General features: G+C 40.9%; 1 pseudogene; it reads right to left on the reverse strand.

The window, feature by feature from the left end:
- Positions 1 to 18946: 18946 nt before the first annotated feature.
- Positions 18947 to 19676, reverse strand: LOC147618016 (secreted RxLR effector protein 161 pseudogene; annotated as a pseudogene).
- Between the last annotated feature and the right edge of the window lie 365 nt (positions 19677 to 20041).

The following is a 20041-nucleotide window of genomic DNA, read 5'->3' on the forward strand; positions in this document are numbered from 1 at the left end:
CCAAGGAGCCATAAGATCCCCTCACAAGAATTTTTCCAAGGATACCCTTATAGGAAATAACCTTTAAATAATAACTCCTATGAGGCACCCTATTCCCAAAGGGAAATATGCTCCCTTGCATAAGCATTTTTCTACCTAGATTTGCATTCAAATATAGAGTGCATCATCCCTCCATAGCTATGCTTGAGAAGCATGCTTTGGGCATAAATCCACCTCTAAAGCATTCTTTAACCTAGATGTGCATTCTTCATGGGCCACACCACCCATACATAGTTGCTCTCAGAGGGACCCTATGGCCATAGGATGTAGGGCCATAGGATGCTCCTTTAAATAATTCTACTACCTAGATCTAGAGACTATCTGTAGTCACTCTTCAGAGGAACCCTATGGCCAAGGGCCATATGCTCCCCCTCAAAACCATTCCTCCCACTATATTTCCATCCCTTTACTAGGTGAATCACATCTCTAAAGTCACTCTTTATAGGCACCCTATGGCCACAAGGCCATAGGCTCTCCCTTTTCAAAATGATTCTATCTAGCTAAATGTGCTTCCCTTTATATGGGGCATCACCCTTGCATTGTTATTTTTGGAAGGAAGCCTATGGTTGGAGGGCTATGGGATCCACCTCTCTAGCATTCTTATAGCTAGGTTCATTGCCTCTTCATAGTAAGTCTTAAGAGAGGCACCCTATGGCCACATGGCCATATGTAGCTCTTCTCAAAATATTCATCCACCTAGACTTGCATACCTACACCTAGTGCTTCTTTGATCCATAGTAACTCTTGGGAGGCACCATATGGCCAAATAGCAATAGGCTCCACTCTCAAGCATTCTTCTAGCTAGGTCCATAGGCTCTTCTTACGTACTATTGAAAGGTATCCTATGCTAAGACATCCATAGCATCTCCCTTTCAAGCACTATCCATGGTGAATAACCTCCCCACAATATCTCTTGCATAATCACCTCCCCATATTCACTCTTGCATCCCTTTGTAGGGTCATAACTTTAGAGGAATCCTATGGCCATAGGGCCATAGGCTCTCCTTTTCCAGCATGCTTCAAGCTGTATGTGCATCCATTCACACGGTGTATCACCCGTACATTTTCCTTCTTGACAAGCACCCTATGGCCAGAGGGCCATTCACTCTTGCATCCCTTTGTAGGGTCATCACCCATCCATAACTTTAGAGGAACCCTATGGCCATAGGGCCATAGGCTCTCCTTTTCCAGCATGCTTCAAGCTGTATATGCATCCATTCATAGGGTGTATCACCCCTACATTTTCATTCTTGACAAGCACCCTATGGCCAGAGGGCCATAGGCTCCCCCTCTCAAGCTTTTTTCTAGCCAGTCTCATAGATTCTTTATAGTAAAGTCTTGAGAGGCATCATGTCCCGCTCTCTAGCATTTGTCTACCTAGATTTGTATCTCTTGACATGGTGCTTCACCACTCCATAGTAACTCTTCATAGGCACCCTATTACTTGAAGCCTAAAGGCTACCCCTCTCATGCATTGTTCTAGCTACATACACTCAATAGTCACTCTAGAGGGGTACCCTATGCCTCATGAGCTTTGCACTAGACACCAGGTTAGACAACAGGTGTTAGTAGTGTGGAAAGATATACCTGAGGAAGGTTCCACTTGGGAGAATGTCTCCACGCTTAAGAAGCAGTTCCCTACCTTTGTTTTCGAGGACGAAAACATTTCTTCAAGGGGGGGTAATGTGAGGACAAGGGTCCTAGTGCTAGGAGCCCTCCATGCATGTATAGGGGCTATATATAGAAGGTGCCAAGGGCCTATATATAGGAGGTGCCAAGGGCCTATATATAGGAGGTGCCAAGGGCCTATATATAAGAGGTTGGGTGGAGTATTCGCATGGTTCATTACCACCACCCTTTCATAAACCCTATGAGAGAGTTTATGTCCTATCCAATCTAATTGCTTTGCAACTCATAAGGTAGGGACAAGGAACTCTCGATAGGAAGGATAGTGTCAAGCCCAAAGACTAACTCAAATGGTCCTTGGCCATAGGGTGCCTCTCAAAGAGTGACTATGGAGAAGTGAATCACCATGTGAATACATGCAAATCTAGTGGAAAGAATGCTTGGTATAGCAGGAGCCTATGGTCCTTGTTCATATGGGTGTCTCTCAAGAGTGATTATACAAGTGTTAAGCACCCTGTAAATAGATGAAGATCCAAGAGGAAGACTTCTTGTAAGAGGAAGTCTATGTCACTTTTACCATAAGGTGTCTCCAAAGAGTGAATAAGGGGAGGGGATGCCAATGAAACTAGCTAGAAGAAAGGTAGAGAGGGGGGCCTTACAGCCCTCTAGCCAAAAATTGCCTCCCAAGAGTAACTATGGAGCAGTGAAGCACCATGTCAAGGGATGCAAATCTAGGTAGACCAGAGAGGGGGACCCTATGGCCTTGTGGCCATATGATGCCTCTGAAGACTTACTAAGAAAAACCTAGGAGCCAAAAGAAGGCTTAAGAGGGGGGCCTATGGCCCTCTAGCCATAGGCTACCTCCTAAGAAGGAATATGTAGGGGTGATGCACCCTGTGAAGAGATACACATGTAGCTAGAAGGATTCTTGAAAAGGAGAGCCTTTTCAAGAATCCAATAATGGTACTGATCCAACTTCTCAAATTGAACCTCATCTAATTGCAAGGGTTCTTGAGTTTTTGGATCATATGGCATTAAGTTTGCAGTATTGGAATTAGGCCTGGAATGGCCAACAAATTGCTTTACCAAATACTCAACATATTTATCTGATAATGGTCTACATTTGTACGCCATTAGAGAAATTTCACACTGCTCCACTGGGATCAATGCTGTGAACTACACACTAAAACTTGAAGTACTCTTCAATACCCATGTATCCATCAAGACCATTCTTAGAGTTCTTTTCAATCTGCTTGTCCAACACTTCTTCCTCGGGTTGAACTATAGTATCCAAAAATGCATGTGGAGTAGGATCCACAAGAATTGGAGTTGGTGACAGTCAATGCAATTGATAACCTGTTTCAGCCACAACTAAGACTTTCTCTACATTTTCCTCATTTGCATCTTTCTTTTTCTCCTTTTGTTGATTTGATGTGTTATTATTCCTATTTGGAACCTTCAAGTAAAAGAAAACCCTGCACCTTTGCAAAAGCCTCCACAAATTTTGTGTCCCCTCACAAGAGTTCTTCCAACAATCCCCTCTAGCACTCAACTTTCCATAATTATTCCTATGAGGCAATCTATTCTCAAAGAGAAGTACTCTCCCTATGCATTTTTCTACCTAGATTTGCATTCAAACACAAGGTGCATCATCCCACCATAGCTATGTTTGAGAAGCATGCTTTGGGCATAGGCTTCACCTCTAAAGCGTTCTTTAACGTAGATGTGCATCCTTTAGAGGTTGCAGCACCCCTACATAATAGTAACTCTCAAAAAAGACCCTATGGCCATAGGGCCATAGGCTACTCATCCCATCTTCGATACATGAATCTATTTAAATGGATTCAAGAAGACATATTGTCCTAAGACCGGGATGCATCAAATTTATGAAGATTATATTAGAAAGATTTAATGATGGGATTTGGTCAATGGCGCGATAGAGAGTAATGTTCTTCTAATATTGAGAATGTTACAGAGTAGGAGAGATATTGCATTGTTTTGTAGTTTGCGCTCAAGATGCTTGCTACATTTGTGAAAGTAATAAACTAGTTAGACCTGATAACCCAACAGTTCAGGCAAAGTTCAAACCATTGGCCAAAATCTCTGTATGCTTTGAATGTGATGCTTAGAGAACGGTTCTTATTGATGACTCTCCATACAAGGGATGTGTTTCACCTGACAACAATTGCATATTTCCTATAAAGTTTGATGAAGAAAAGATGGTCGAAAATATTTGGAAGAGTTGCTCCCATACTTATTGCGGCTTGATGAGAGCGAAGATGTGCATGAGGTCATTGGCTCTCATCGTTACGAACAACCCCGAATATCTAATGAAAATGAATACAAATGCGCCAAGGATTTTTGGAAAGATCGCAACTTGAAATGGTCATAGAAGACAATCAACATAGATAGGCTACCACTTGCAGAGAAGATACAAAAGCTTGTTTGTTTGACAAATAGGAGGCATCAGCTAATGTAAGAAGTGAAAATGAAAACAGAAGAGAATAGATAAAAGAAATAATGGCAAAAGAACGAATCAGTATTGATAGCATGAAGGGACCACAAATGATTTCTTTAGCTAGAAAATTGGGTTGTACCACACCATAGTTGAAGCCAACCACTACAAAGGCTTTCATAAAGAAAGTGTTGAATGAGTATAATCTTCTCCATCTCGATAGAAGTCGCTAAGGTACTACTCAACATGAATGATAATTACAACCCAATACATGATTTTACGAAACAAGTTTGCATTCAAAAGGAAGAAACTTAATCTGTGATGGTTTCTTACAGATATCTTTCAAGGATATTGTTCTAAGGAGTATTCATTTCAAGACTTGAAGCAATTCATTCAAAGAAACAAAGCAACTTGTAACAATGATTATGAGTTTTTTTTGGAGGAATTTTGTCTTTCTGTAATCATGAATTGACAAGATTTTTTTTTTGTATCTATTAAGAGTATTTATTGAAACTTTTATCTTGGTTTTAAAGTCAATTATAAACTTTAGTGGAAAATTTGTTACTCTTCAGTCAATTTTTATAAATGTTGGAGTGCACTCTACTATAAGGGGGCTCCTGATTTGGAAATGTTTGGAAGCCCTCAATGGAGTCTAGATTGGCCAAGTGGTGGGTCTACGTTGCCAAAGGGGTGGATCAAAAACCCCTTAATTAGGGTCTACAATAGCCAGGTGGTGAATCGAAAAGCCTTCAAATTGGGGTTTGGATCTAAAATCTAGATCCCAATTTGCAAGATTTAAGATCCAGACCCCAATTGACGGATTCCATATCCACTTTTCCATTCTAGAATTAGAGAATATAAAGAGGATTTTTAGATCCACCACTTGGCCATTCTAGAATTGTGTAACATTAGGAGGAGGATATCTAGATCTACCACCTGTCCATTCTGGAATTGTAGGACATGAAGAGAGGGATTTCTAGATCCACCACCTATCCATTCTAGAATTGTGTAACATGAAAGGGAGGATTTCTAGATCTACCACCCGTCCATTCTAGAATTCTAGAGCATGAAGAGGAGGATTTCCAGATCCACCACCTGTCCATTCTAGAACTGTGGAGCATGAAGAGGAGGATTTCTAGATCCACCACCTATCCATTTTAGAATTGTGTAACATAAGTAGGAGGATTTCTAGATCTACCACCTGTCGTCCATTCTAGAATTGTAGAGCATGAAGAGGAGGATTTATAGATCCACCACATGTCCATTCTAGAATTGTGTAACATGAGGAGGAGGATTTCTAAATCTACCACCTATCCATTCTAGAATTGTGCAACATGAAAGGGAGGATTTCTAGATCTACCACCTATCCATTCTAGAATTCTAGGGCATGAAGAGGAGGATTCCCACATCCACCGCATGTCCATTCTAGAATTGTGGAGCATGAGAGGAGGATTTTCACATCCACCACATGTCCGATCTAGAATTGTGGAGCATGAAGAGGAGGATTTCTAGATCTACCACCTATCCATTCTAGAATTATGGAGCATGAAGAGGAGAATTTTTAGATCTACCACCTGTCCATTCTAGAATTATGGAGCATGAAGAGGAGGATTTATAGATCTACCACCTGTCCATTCTAGAATTGTGTAATAAGAAGAGGAGTATTTCTAGATCTACCACCACCTGTCCATTCTAGAATTGTGGTGCATGAAGAGGATGATTTCTAGATCCACCACCTGTCCATTCTAGAATTGTGTTATATGAGTAGGAGGATTTCTAGACTACCACCTGTCCATTCTAGAATTGTAGGACATGAAGAGGGGGATTTCTAGATCCCACCACCTATCCATTCCAAAATTGTGTAACATGAAAGGGAGGATTTCTAGATCTACCACTTGTCCATTCTAGAATTGGACAATATAAAGAGGATTTCTAGATCCACCACTTAGCCATTCTAGAATTGGAGAGTATAAAAAGGAATTCTAGATCCACCACTTGGCCATTCTAGAGCACAGAGGAGGATTTCTAGATCCACCACTTGGCCATTCTAGAGCACAAAGGAGGATTTCTAGATCCAACACTTGACCATTCTAGAACTGAAGAAGATTTCTAGATCCATCACTTGTCCATTCTAGAATTGCAGAGGATTTCTAAATCCACCACTTGTCCATTCTAGACCCAGATCCGCGATGTGACCATTCGAGAGTACAAAGGAGGATTTCCAGATCCACCACTTGTCCATTCTAGAATTGAAGAGGATTTCTAGAAACACCACTTGGCAATTCTAGAATTGGAGAGCATGTAGAGGATTTCTAAATCACCCGTTCTAGACCCAGATTCACCACTTTGCCATTCTAGAGCACAGAGGATGATTTTTGGATCAACCACTTGGCCAAAAGACGAGACTAATTTTGTTGTGTTTTGATTTCAGATCCCAAACAAGGAAATGTGTTACTTTTAGAATGGCATTCTTCTTTAGAGTGTGAACAACCACATCCTGAACCTCATCAGGGGCCTCCTCCAAGTCATCAACCACCCCTAGACAACTACCACCTCTACCTACTCTTGAGTAACAAAGGAGAGTACTTATCTTGGATATAGAGGGTTTACTACTTAAGTTAGCTAAAATGCAACATGGCGATCTTATGCCATCTTGGGCTAATGACGTGAATTGTGAAGGATAAAGATGACATTTATCATGTGGTGCGCCCAGACATAGAAGTTTTCTTAGATTTTTTCTTTGAATACTTTGAACTATGGATATGGAGCTGCTACAACCTAACAAAAGCTCAACATATCATTGAATCATGCTTTCCTTGACATTCGAGATGTTTTTGGGAAATAAGAATTGCCAAAATCAAAATATTATGATAGGTTATAAAAGAGTTTATCACAAAAATTTACCTTTTTTTTGGGAGATGTTTGATGATTTACATGCAGGCAACACTTTAATTTTTGATGCTACGTCCGTGGCAGTGATGCGGGTGTTAGCGGCTCGCCATGACAGATATCATAGCATAGCTTTCAAGTACTAACACATAGTCCGTAGGACCCTTGTCCTCACATTACCTCCCTCTTGGAAAAATATTTTCATCCTCAAAAACAAGGGTAGGAAAATGCTTCTTAAGCATGGAGACATTCTCCCAAGTAAAACCTTCTTCAAGTCTATCTATCTTAGTGCAAGGCTCACGGGAAAAATTCTTTCTTGTTCATGAGAAATGCCTAATGGTTCAATAATGTTTGATAACACACGTGTCTTCATCATTATCAAAAATTCCTCTTCGGTTCATAACCGACACTGATCCCACAACTTGTGCAGATCATATGTACACTCTCGCACCTTGGGAGAGTTAGTCATAAAATTACGCATAGACACTCTAAAGAAGTGATGCAAAAGTTCTCAGTTAGTAATACAAAAATTGGGGTAGTGTATCAAACCTACTGCCCTCCTGGACTCCCATCTTTAGAGAGTGGAACCTTAGCTCATAGTAGCTAAGCTAACTGAACTTGAGGCACATAGCCCTCCTTCTAGAGACTTACTATCCTATCTTGATAGTACTCAACAGTAACCTCGACCATGTCTTTCGTATCCCTGATACTAGCTAGCCAAAAACATACTAGAACAAGATGCATAAAGTCTTGCTCCTGGTCGATAACTCATGAATTCTCATGCCGCCTCAGACTTGTTTTTGTTGAGCACTAGCACTCACCTAGTGTGCGCACCCGAACAAAAACTTGTCCTAGCCTATAGAATTCCTGATATTAATCTAGATCGCTTAAAGGGGGACGTCCACCAATCTAGAAAAATAGAAGTGTATACACTCTTAGATGTGGGTGAGCAACACTAGGTGCCATACCACCAAACAAATGTAACTCACTGAATGCTTTTAAGAGATTTTGCAGTACTGCCTCATTTTAAACCCTCCTTGAATCTCCTTAAAAGTCTTGACTCTCATCCAATCCCTTGCTTCTGGATCTTTTGAGTATTGATGCTTTCCATCAATACGAAGGTGAGGGACATCTTCCAAGGAAATACATCCTGAAACTAAGGCTGAGTGATGTCAAGATAGCAAGCCTATACTCTCTTACCCCAAGACGACGATGTCCAAAGCGCTCTCCTATCCGTAATACAAAGAGAAGGCATCCTAGACCTTCCTATAGCCCTTCTTTCTCCAGTGAAGGAAGCAGTGATAGGAGGAATCCACGACAAAGAAGAAGGAGGTCTCCAACTCCTCCATCTCCACCTTCTTATTCATCAAGTTCCGATGCAGCTACACCAAAGGCTAAGCACAAAAGAAGGGGGCATAGGTGTGTACATCCAGCATGGAAGAGGTCTCACCACTTGGAAAAGTTCAAAGAAGGAGGGAAGAATGTCACCTTCCTCTCCTATGATGACGGAACTTATGGAGCTACGGATAAAATCCTCGAATTTATCCAACAGTTTGATTCAGCTTTTGGAGGAGAGCACTTTGACGAGCGCTCAAAAATAAGGCATGTTGCTATGTACTTCCAAAAGTCTGCAATGCAATGGTGGGCTAGCTTAAGAACCCAAGGCATCGCTCCAACCACTTGGAAGACGTGTAGAACTGCTATCATGAAGCAATTTCTCACTGAAGAAGCTGAAGACGATGTCCTTACGGCATGGCAAAGCCTAAAGCTTGAACAAGCAGAAACTGTCCAAAAGTATGTGGACAAGTTTTGGGATGCACATCTCAAAGCCACTGTCTTCAAAAGGATAGATTTTCTTAAGCAAAAGCAACAGTTTTGTGCTGGTCTTCCTGAAGACATGAAGATTTATGTCAATGCACAAAAGCCCCAGACTATCTCTGGAATCATTCATCATACTTTGGTAGCATCCAAGATCTTTGCTACAAAGTCGTGAATAAAGTCCAGCAACAAGGAGATAAGTCCCAACATGGTGCTAAGCCTTCTTTTCATAACAAGAATCAAGGTGACAAGAAGAAGGACAAGGGTGTCTACAAGGGTAGCAATCGTCTCTCTCCCAAAGAGATGGAGCACTATCGCAAGGAGAACAAGTGCTTTACATGTGGGAAAAAAGGTCATGTTTCTAGAGCTTGTCCTAAAAAGACAGGTAGAAAGACAATCCTCAAGCAATATGGTTCTCACAGAGCACGCGGACGATCCAGAAGAATCACGCTTATTATATGCATGGGGCAAAGTATGAGACCATTATAGTCTCATATTGTTTGACACAGGCTCTACACATAACTTCATATCAACGGAGTTAGCCGCTAAGTTGGGCATACATGAGCATGAGATGGGTCATGCACTTGATGCGACAAGTGCTTTCATTGGGCAAAGGGTTCCAGTGACCCCTTGGATTGGAAAGCTCCATATTCATGTGCAAGGATATGTTGACCAGGAGGACTTCTTTATTTCTCCTCTCCAACATCAAGATGTTTTGCTTGGAATGCCATGGTTTCACAGGATGAGAGCTAAGCTTAGTCTCCCAGATAGAGTCATTTCTTTTAGACATCATGATCGAGATATTAGCTTAAAGGTTGACGATAAGGGACATACCATCCCTATTGTATCTCAGGTTTCTATTCAAAAATCAATAAAGTCTGCTATTTTCGCGTATATGATTTTTGTAAAGGACTCACCTGAAAGTGCTAATTCTCTCTTATCTGAATCAAGTAACTCATATCAAGAAGAAATAGATAAGGAATTTCTTAATGAGTTTTCAGAGTGTTTCACGGATTCTATCCCAGGGAAACTACCTCCTTCAAGAGGAGAAGATGATCATAGAATTGATCTCATCCCAGGCATTTCAGCGCCTAACAAGCCGCCTTATAGAGTCTCTCCTATGCAACAGGAAGAGATTATGGCACAAGTTAATGAGTTCATACCGCATGTGTGTGGACTATCATGCGCTAAACAAGAACACCATTAAGAATCGTTTTTCGATTCCAAGGATAAAAGATCTATTAGATAAGCTCCAAGGATCTTCCTACTTTAGTAGGATAGACCTCAAGAGTGGTTATCATTCGTACGGTATACCGGAAGACATTCACAAGACTGGATTTTGCACTACATTCGGTCTCTATGAATTCCTTATGATGCCTTTTGGGCTCACAAATGCTCCAGCCACATTCAACCGAATGATGGAACGGATCTTTTGTAAGCATCACGCTTACACAAGAGTATTCTTTGATGACATCATCATATACTCCAAGACTATGGAAGAACATAAGAGCCATCTAAGGGTTGTTTTTCAAGAATTACATGATAACCGGTTGTTTATCATGGTTGTTTATCAATGGTAAAAAGAGTGAGTTATTTTTACAAGAGATTCGATACTTGGGTCACATTATCTCCAAAGATGGTATCCGGATGGATCCTGAAAAGTAGAAGATAACTGAGGAATGGATCCAACAAGGAATCTACATGAAGTTAGAAGCTTCATAGGAACGTGTTCCTATTATAGAAGATTTATTGAGAAATTTTCTATTATAGCGGGACCATTACATGATTTGACTAAGAAGAACGTCAAATTTCAATGGACAGCTAAAGAAAATGAGGCTTTCATGAAGTTGAAGGAGAGGCTAATGACATGTCCACCAGTGTTAGTGCTTCCGGATCTCACTAAGCCTTTTGAGGTCCATTGTGATGCAAGTGGTGATTGCTTAGGTGCCATGCTTTTGCAAGAAGGGCATGCTATAGCATATGAAAGCCGCTGCTTACATCTTGAAGAGCGAGTGCTAGGAATCTATGAGAAAGAGTCACTTGCAGTAATGCATGCTCTAGATTCATGGAAGCACTACCTAATGGGGAATACCTAATGGGGAATCCTTTCATGATACGAACGGATCATCAAAGGCTCAAGTACTTCATGACGCAAACGAGGCTGTCGGACAAGCAAATGAGGTGGGAAAATTTTCTTTCGCAATTTCATTTTCATATTGCTCACATTCTTGGCAAGCAAAACTTAGTAGCAGATGCTCTCTCACGTAGACCAAGAGAATGCTGTATCAATAGCATATCACAAAGATCTTACCAGTATGGTAGATGCATATGCTAGTGATCCAGACTAATGTTATGTCAGCTTTAACCATTGGGAAGAAACAGGATCCATATGAGGTAAAAGATGGATTTCTTCTCTATGACTCAAAGCTATGTGTAACTCAAGAGTTGAGGGAGAAGGTTATGCTCGAATCACATGCACCACCTTATGCGGGGCATCGTGGCATTCAAGCAACAACCAATGCTATTGAAATGTACTTTTATTGGCCGTCAATGAAGAGGGACATTCAGGCATATGTTTCCCAATGCTTGACGTGCCAAAAAGTAAAGTATGATAGGGGAAAGCAACTGGGCTTGCTTCAGCCCATTACCTATACCAGCAGATGCTCCTTGGGAGAGTATTTCCATGGATTTTATTTTTGGCCTCCCAAAATCAATTCATGGCAATACAGGTATTTGGACGATAGTTGACAGGTTTAGTAAGCAGGCACACTTTGTAGCTGTCAAGAAGACTATCAAAGCACATCATATGGCTAACCTCTTCATTTCACAGATATTTAAGTACCATGGCTTGCCAAAGTCAATAGTCTCAGATAGAGATCCTCGTATGATGAGTCTCTTTTGGCAAGGGCTATTTCCTCAAACGGATGGTCAAAGCAAGATAGTCAATTCCACTATGTTGGATCTACTTAAGAACTATGTTAATGATGTAGATCATCGCAACCAATGGGAAAGATACCTACCGTCAGTAGAGTATGCATACAATAACACGGTGCATAGCTCTACCAGAAAGTCTCCTTTTGAGATCATCGAAGGTAGACCAAAATTTCCACCAATTTTGAAGATGCCCATTCGCTCTGCGGATGAGTATGTGCGTGATCTTCAAATGTCTTTTGGGAAGATAAAGGATGCCATAAAGGTATCGTAGCAGAAGCAAAAGAGCACTGCTGATAAGCATAGAAGACCCCTTGAATTCAAGGAAGATGGCTGGGTTTTGCTCAAGTTCCCAAAGGCTCGATTAAGGCAAAAGACGGGAAAAGACTGGCAAGGAAGGCACTCAGGTCATCAAAAGTACTATGCCAAGCTAGCACGTCGCTATCATGGACCCTTTCAAATTCTGAAAAGGATAAACGAAATAGCTTATAGGCTAAAGTTGCCAGCCCACTGGCATATTCATAGCGCCTTTCATGTAAGCTTGTTAAAGGTTTATCAGGGTACTCCTCCTACGGAACCTCTTATGGAAGACCCACCAGAATTTGATGAGCTTGAGGAAATTCTGCAACCAGAAAGTATCCTTAGGCATGAAGCTGCTACGAAATGGTAAGGTACTTCGTAAGTATTTGGTTAAGTTTAAGAATTAATCATTTGATGATGCTAAATGGATGGTTGAGCCGCAGCTTAAAGATTCAATGGCTCTTGTAAATACGTATAACCAAAGTCAAGGGTTATAAAAGTTACAAGACAAGGTAAAACCAAGTAATGAAGAAACGGTAAAGTTTTCCCATATTCTTTTCTCTTCATTTTGTTTTCAAGTTAAAAGTGCATGCATGTATGAGAGAGAAGCTTGCAGTAGCCTCGTCTCTCAAGCACCGAATAGACTAGCAATCTATTACGGAAGGATGTCTAGTTGCTACCAGATATTACACGCTTGTGGGGCAGCTTTGTCTCCCAAGCACCAGGTAGACTAGTTCTATTCTGGAATGGTGTAATTTGCTAAAAGTGGATCCAAAGCATAAGTCAAGATGTTAAGGCCTTCCTTAATACGGCATAGTCGAGGATGACTATGATTTAAGGGCGGGGTAATGTCATCAAAATTATATTTTATTATATTTTTGATGAGCTTCACAAGTTTTCTCTCTCTAAAAGTGGCCATCTAGAGAGAGAAAACAAAGGAAGCAAGACAAGGTTATGCAAGAAGGTATATTAAGGTAGGAATAAACCTTCATAGGTGCATAAAATAAGTTAGTAGCTTGAAAAGTGATATTATCTCACTAGAAACATGATATTTCTAGAGAGAGAATATCAAATAAAGCTAAGGCTATGTTGGAAGGTATATTTGGGCATTAGCGAAAATGCCAATACGAGTAATAAACCTTCAAAGGTGCATAACACAAGTTAATAGCTTTAGAACGGATGTTCTCTCACTAGAAACGGGTTATTTCTGGAGAGAGAAGGTCAATAAAGCTAAGAAAATGACATGCAGGAAGTGCATTCGGGCAATGGGAAGTGCCCATAGGTGAATGCTACTTCAAAGGTGCATTGGAAAATTTTCCAAGAACTCACCATGATTTACGAGAAGTCAAACGGTGGAGGACCAAAAACGGACAAAATATGGCTTACCGGAAGGAAATAAGGCTGGGACCATGTATTGGAGGGCTCAAAAGTGTGGGAAAGTGGGCTAGAGAGTGGGAAAAGGGGCTGGGGTGTCCCCCAAGCCACCTCTTAAGAAGGCGCCTCCCAAAAGTGAGCTCCCCATGCTAAAAAGTGGGTGCCCCACCTTTTTCCAACTAAAAATAGCATCTCCTTTGCTTTTTGCAAAAGTTGAGCTTCAGAGAGCCACAAGTCTTGGATGCAAGCTCGGTTTCATGCATGGAGGGGCCATATAGAAAGCTCTCACCTAGCTCTACACTCATCTCTCCACAGTTTCCCATAATTTCATCTCGCTTATGCTGCCTCCCTTGTTGGTAGCTAGTTATTTAGTGTATGAATCTCTCCATGAAAGCTTCCATCTACCACTACATACACTCTACTCCTTCTCTCTGAAAGTACTCCTTGCTCGTGTGGTATTTGAGTGCTTTAGAAAAGGAGAATGGTACACACAAGCTCTCTTAAGCCATCAAGTTGTCTTGGTGATGGAGTTCCTAGGATCTAAGGTCCTAAAGATTGTATTTTAGCTCAAGCAATGACTCTTGGAAGATCTTGAGCACAAGATAATACAGAGCCTTTCAAGGGGGGGCCGGCCTCACAAATTGGCCCTTAATACATGTCGATTTATCTTTTTGTTTGTTGATTATTGAATTGTTAAGTGAAGATCTAGCCAATGAATTACCTAGCTACAATTGTTACAAGCATACACACATGCTATTGTCATTGAATAATGAACAATTGTTAAGGAGTTAGCATAATAATTGCTTACAAATGAGAAAAGAAAATGTTCGAAAGTTAGTTACGTTTGGCATGTAGATGATCCAGATCCAATGAATTGAGGCTTAAAGTTTCGGAATGGGACTAATAATAGTGGGATTTGAGTCATGGATTTACCATTAAGGTAAATGAGATCCACAATTTTCAAAGCATTAGATTTTTTGCATTTGGATTAAGCCGTGGGGAATCATTGTGCTCTTGAAGAACATGGCTAGCAGGTACTTCTGGTACTGTACTAAAGTGGAAGCTATTACCATATTACATAGCCAAAGCATAAATGTGATAAAATGAGGTTAGCATGCATGGAAAAGTGTTAGTAGCAACCAGTTTATGAAAAGAATTTCTAATGACTAAGTTTACTATACCAATACTTACCGATGTGTAGCATATAAGTAACTCCCCATGTTGGAGCAGTGTGGGTAGATGTCACGTGAGCTTTGAACTTTTGGTTGTCTTTCATGAAGCTCACTTGCATGGAAAAGTGTTAGTAGCAACCAGTTTATGAAAAGAATTTCTAATGACTAAGTTTACTATACCAATACTTACCGATGTGTAGCATATAAGTACCTCCCCATGTTGGAGCAGTGTGGGTAGATGTCACGTGAGCTTTGAACTTTTGGTTGTCTTTCATGAAGCTCACTTGTTGGTGATAGAGACTTTGTTGCTTGGAGAATTCATCAATCTCAATATTAGCTGCATTGAGTGAAGTAGCTTGGCGATTTATTTAGGGTTGTACATGAGAAATAAAAACAACTTTGGTGCTTGACACCTGATTTGGCCGAGGGAAAAAAACCTAGTGGGAAAAAAGTATCCTTGCTTGTCGATCTTATTGAGTATGTACATCTGCTGGAGCTTTCTTCAGATTGTGTCTCATGTGGTGATAGTGCATGGATGGAAGCAAAAATGGTGCCTAATGTATGTTTCCAAGGGTAAGACACCTTAGTATGCATACACAAAATATGCAGTCAACAATATGATGTGCAAGAGAAGAGTTATGATGGCTGCTCTTAGAAGTAAATGTAGTACATAGAGCACTTGGGAGCACTCTAATAGTTGCCATTACTCCTAAAAGGGCATTTTTAATAGCTCAACTCTCTAGCTTAAGCATAATTCCATGCCAAATGAAGAAAAAGAAATAAGCTTTAAGCACATGCAAACTATGTACACAGTGTAGCTATGACTTGAAGCATTGGGATTGACGCCTTGCTCATTTGTTTATGCCTATCAATACGTTTTCATTGGTGGCGACTTTGGACTTCTTTGATTGTGTCTTGAAGTACACAAATAGAAAATATAGTACCTTGAATAGGGGTCTCCTTTTTTAGACTGGTTGACTTTGAACTCCCCTTCATTTTGCCATGTTTGAGGCATAGCGCATGCTCCAATGCAAACACCTCCTCTGCAAGTTGATCCAAGTTTAGAAGTAAAAGGCATTGAAATCTACAGTAGATGTTGAGGGGTTTGGATCAAACATTGGATTTACAAATGTTGCAAAATACGAAGGAGTTGAGGCTAACAGTGTAGCCTTATCTGATTCAACTAGTTTGACATTAGTAGAACCTGTTTTGGGAACCCACTGTAGACCTTTATTGGATATTGTTGTTGAAGAGATTTGGGATTCTTCTAAGGCAATGAGTTTCTTTGGAACCCACTTCACTTTGTTTGACTGAATCTGTGATGTGGTGGCCTTGTAACTTGTGGTTTTGTTTGTATCAACTTCTTTTGGTCTCCATTTATATGTAGAAGTTGTGTCTTTAGGTTGATTTCCATTGGAGACATAACTACTTCTTTTAGTTTGTGCCAGGACTTTTGGTAAACACATTTGTGATTGTCCTTCATAATATCCCTGAGCAATGATGAGGTCTTTTGAAACGATCCAGTCCTTGTAGGCCTTTGACTTTATGCTCCCTTGCATGAATTTGGACTAAGCTTTTGCTTCCATTGGAAGATATTTGAGCCAAGTTGTCTTTAGGGATCCATATCTCCATAGAGATTCCTTTTGTTATTGTCCATCTAAAGGCAGAAGCATTGTTTTGCCACTGTCATTTTTGCTTTGATTTCCTCTACTTTCGTATTGATCTTTCAGTGGTTGTCCTATTTCTTTGAGGTTCACTTGTCAAGGTTGTCATCTCGGAAGGCACTTTGTAAGCAATGAACTCCAATTTTAGCAACCATAGCTCTCTATTGCCATGGCAATATCCTTGTGCTTCCATTGACTTTTGCGTAGAAAGCCATCCCATTGAATTGATGCTTTGTGTGGCTTAGTGTTCTATCCACTTATGCTGGTCTCTATCACTTAATCTATGTGCCTGTATCCTTTGTTTGGGCTAAAACTTATTGAGGTTGTCGTTTGTGTGCTTTTGGTGATGGATACTTTGGTTGGTAGATCTTGTTGCATTGATGGGTCCTTTGTTTTGTCCCTGTTCACAACCATGATAGCAGTGAGCAAGGCTCACAAACTTTGGCTATCCCCACAAGCTCGGGTTAGAGATCTCGGTGGAAAGCTGCTAACCAACTTTACAAGCCAAGTCTAATCACCCTGGCGTCCCATACCTTGCGATGCTAGCTCCATGCTCTAGACCTCATATGGCTTATGTGTGTCTAGCATGCACATGAAACTTCCAAAGAGTCTTTCCACCTTTTTCCTTCCTTTCCTTATGTGGAAGAATTTTCTCAAGCTGCAAAATTTCTTCCATCTTGTCCACTTTTGGTGGATCCTCTTGAGCTGGCTCTAAAGGCAATGGTCCTAGGTTTGAAAAGGCTCACATGGAAGGCATTATGAGTCTTCCAGTGCTCTGGTAATACTAACTTGAAGGCCACATCATTAATCTTTTCTTGAACGTGGAATGGTCCATAATATCTTTAAGACTGTTTAGGGTTAACCATAAAGCAGTTGTTGCAGATAAGCATAGAAGAAAGGTTGAGTACAAGAAGGGCGATTGGGTATTACTAAGGTTTTACAAGGCAAGATTGAGACAAAATATAGGTAAGGATTGGAGAGGCAATCCTATAGGGGCTCAGAAATTTTACCATGGACTTTTCCAAGGCTTGCTTCACTTTTGAAAACACTGTTTTCAAATCTCGCACATACTCATCTGCTGAAAATATTTTGTCCTTCGTCTTGGGAATAGGAGGCACTTTAGGCTTCCCCTCCATGATTTCAAAGGGTACCTTTTCCTGTGGAGCTATGCACTGTGTTGTTGTAGGCGAGCTCCACGAGTGGAAAGTACTTTTCCCACTCCTTATTCTGCTCCCCCACATAGCACTTGAGTAAATCTAGAATAATGGAATTTATTATCTCACTCCTCTGACCATCTATTTGTAGATGATAAGAAGATGAAAACTTTAACTTAGTTTCCAAATTCTCAAACAAAGCTCTCCAGAATAAATTGGTCATCCTTGGATCTCGATCCAAAAGTATGGAATTAGACATTCCATGATACTTGAAGATCCGAGATATAAACAGTCTTGCCATGTGGTCTCCTTTGATCGTCTTCTTGACTACAATAAAGTGAGCTTGTTTACTGAAGCAATCTACTGTGGTCTAGATTCTTGTATTACCATTTGATGACTTAGGCAAATCAAAGATAAAATCCATGGTAATACTTTCCGAGCATTGCTTAGGCATAGGTAGTGGCATCAACAATCCTGGTTGCTTGCCTCTGTCATACTTGACCTTTTGACATGTTAGGCAATCTGCTACAAATTCTTGGATATACTTCCACATATTGGGCCAATAGAAGTAGGTTTCTATAGCACTGCTTGTAGCACTGACTCCTCTGTGCCCCGCATATGGAGCCTGGAGGCTCATGAGACTCGGTCATCGCTTTATGCCACAAACCCTTAGTAACACATAATTTTGAATCCATGACTAGGAAGCCATCTTGATGGCAAAATGCTCTTTCTCTTAGACATCCAACAATGCTCGCATAATATCCTTGAAGTCCTCATCTTCAAGATAAAGATTTCTCATTTCATCGAGCTCTTGAATGAAATGCTATGATCATTGCATTTACTCTGTGGCCTTCCTTGACAAAGCATCCGCTACCGTATTCTGCTTCCCTGGAATATGAGCTATATGAAAGTGGAATAAAGATAAGAAATTAGACCATCTCATTTGGTTTTCTGAGAGTTTAGTCTGCGTCATAAAATATTGAATACTTTGATGATCCGTCTTGATCACAAGTTCCAAGTACAATAATATTTCCAACTGCTGCTCTGCTGAGGGCATGTATAACTGCTAATAGCTCTTTCTCATAAACTCCCAGAGCGACTGCTCGTTTGGACGCAACCTATCGCTCTCATAGGCTATTGCATGTCCTTCTTGGTTAAGAAATGCTCTAGTGCTATCTCCAGAAGCATCACATTCCACTCCGGAAGGCTTGGACAAGTTGGGTAAGATAAGTATTGTTCCCGATATAAGCTTCTTCTTCAGAGTCTGAAAAGCATATTTCTTTGCTTTGTCCCTTGTAAACTTAGCCTTTTTCCGGGTCAAATCATGAAGTAGACCTACTATGACTGCAAATTTCTCAATGAGTCGATGGTAATAGGCACATAATCCAAGATAGCTCCTCACTTCAGGCTGGGAGTGATGGTAATAGGCACATAATCCAAGATAGCTCCTCACTTCAGGCTGGGAGTGATGGTGTGAACGAGAGCTGGCACTCATGTATAGGGAAGTGCCATGCCCTATGTAGATCAATCCACAAAGGGAAACAAGCCCAAAGCTTTGTGAAAAGCTTCAAACTTCTCACGAGGAAGTGCCTTTGTGAAAAGATCAACGAGGTTGTCCTGTGTTGGCACATAAGCCAACTGATCTCTCCTGCTAGGTCTCTCCCTGACATAGTGATAATGCACCTCAATGTGCTGTGTGCGAGCATGAGAAACTGGGTTCCTCGCAACTACCAATGCGCTCTGACTGTCAATGTAGATAGTGGTGCCAGAATCCTGTCCAACACTCAAGTCAGCCATAAGCCACCTGAGTCATACACACTCAACCGTAGCTGCTGCCCTGTACTCAGCTTCACAACTAGAAGTGGCCACAATAGGTTGTTTCTTGCTCAACCAAGATATGCATGAGCTATCGAGCATGAAACAAAAACCACTGGTGGACACTCTTGTGTCATAGCAACCAGCCCAGTCTGAGTCTGAAAACGCATGTAAATCTGGTGGCAATGATCCCCCCTTGGGATAAAACAACCCAAGATGTATGGTGCCACTAAAGTAACGAAAGATCCGTTTCACTGCCTTCCAATGCTGAGACCCTGGGCAATGCATGAAACTGCTCACCTGGGAGACTGCAAACTAAATGTCCGACCTCATAATGCATACATAAATGAGGCAACCAACAACTATCTGCTGATAGATAATGACATCAAAATGATCTCCAGCATCATGAGTGAAGACTTAGCTTCAAGCCTGGCTCCATAGGAGTAGCCATAGGGTTGCAGTCTTCAAGGCCGAATCTATGCAACAATATCTCGATATACTTTGTTTGTACACAAAGCAATCCCTCCATCACACTGCTTAAATTGTATCTCCAAATAATGATGCAAATGCCCCAAATCTGACATCTCAAAAGATGTATTCAAATCAGCCTTAAAATCAGCAATATGAGTCTCATTCGGTCCAGTGAGCAGCATGTCATCGACATAAAGTGCAATGATTAGATGTACATCATTCGCACATTTTACATACAAAGTGCTCTCAGTTGGACTATTCTGAAAACCACGTGTACTCAAAAAAGCATGTATCTTCTCATACCAAGCTCGTGGAGTTTGCTTTAAGCCATAC

Source organism: Cibotium barometz, chromosome 36 (genome assembly GCF_041138505.1).
Source record: "Cibotium barometz isolate CiBa-2024 chromosome 36, ASM4113850v1, whole genome shotgun sequence".
Lineage (NCBI taxonomy): Eukaryota > Viridiplantae > Streptophyta > Polypodiopsida > Cyatheales > Cibotiaceae > Cibotium > Cibotium barometz.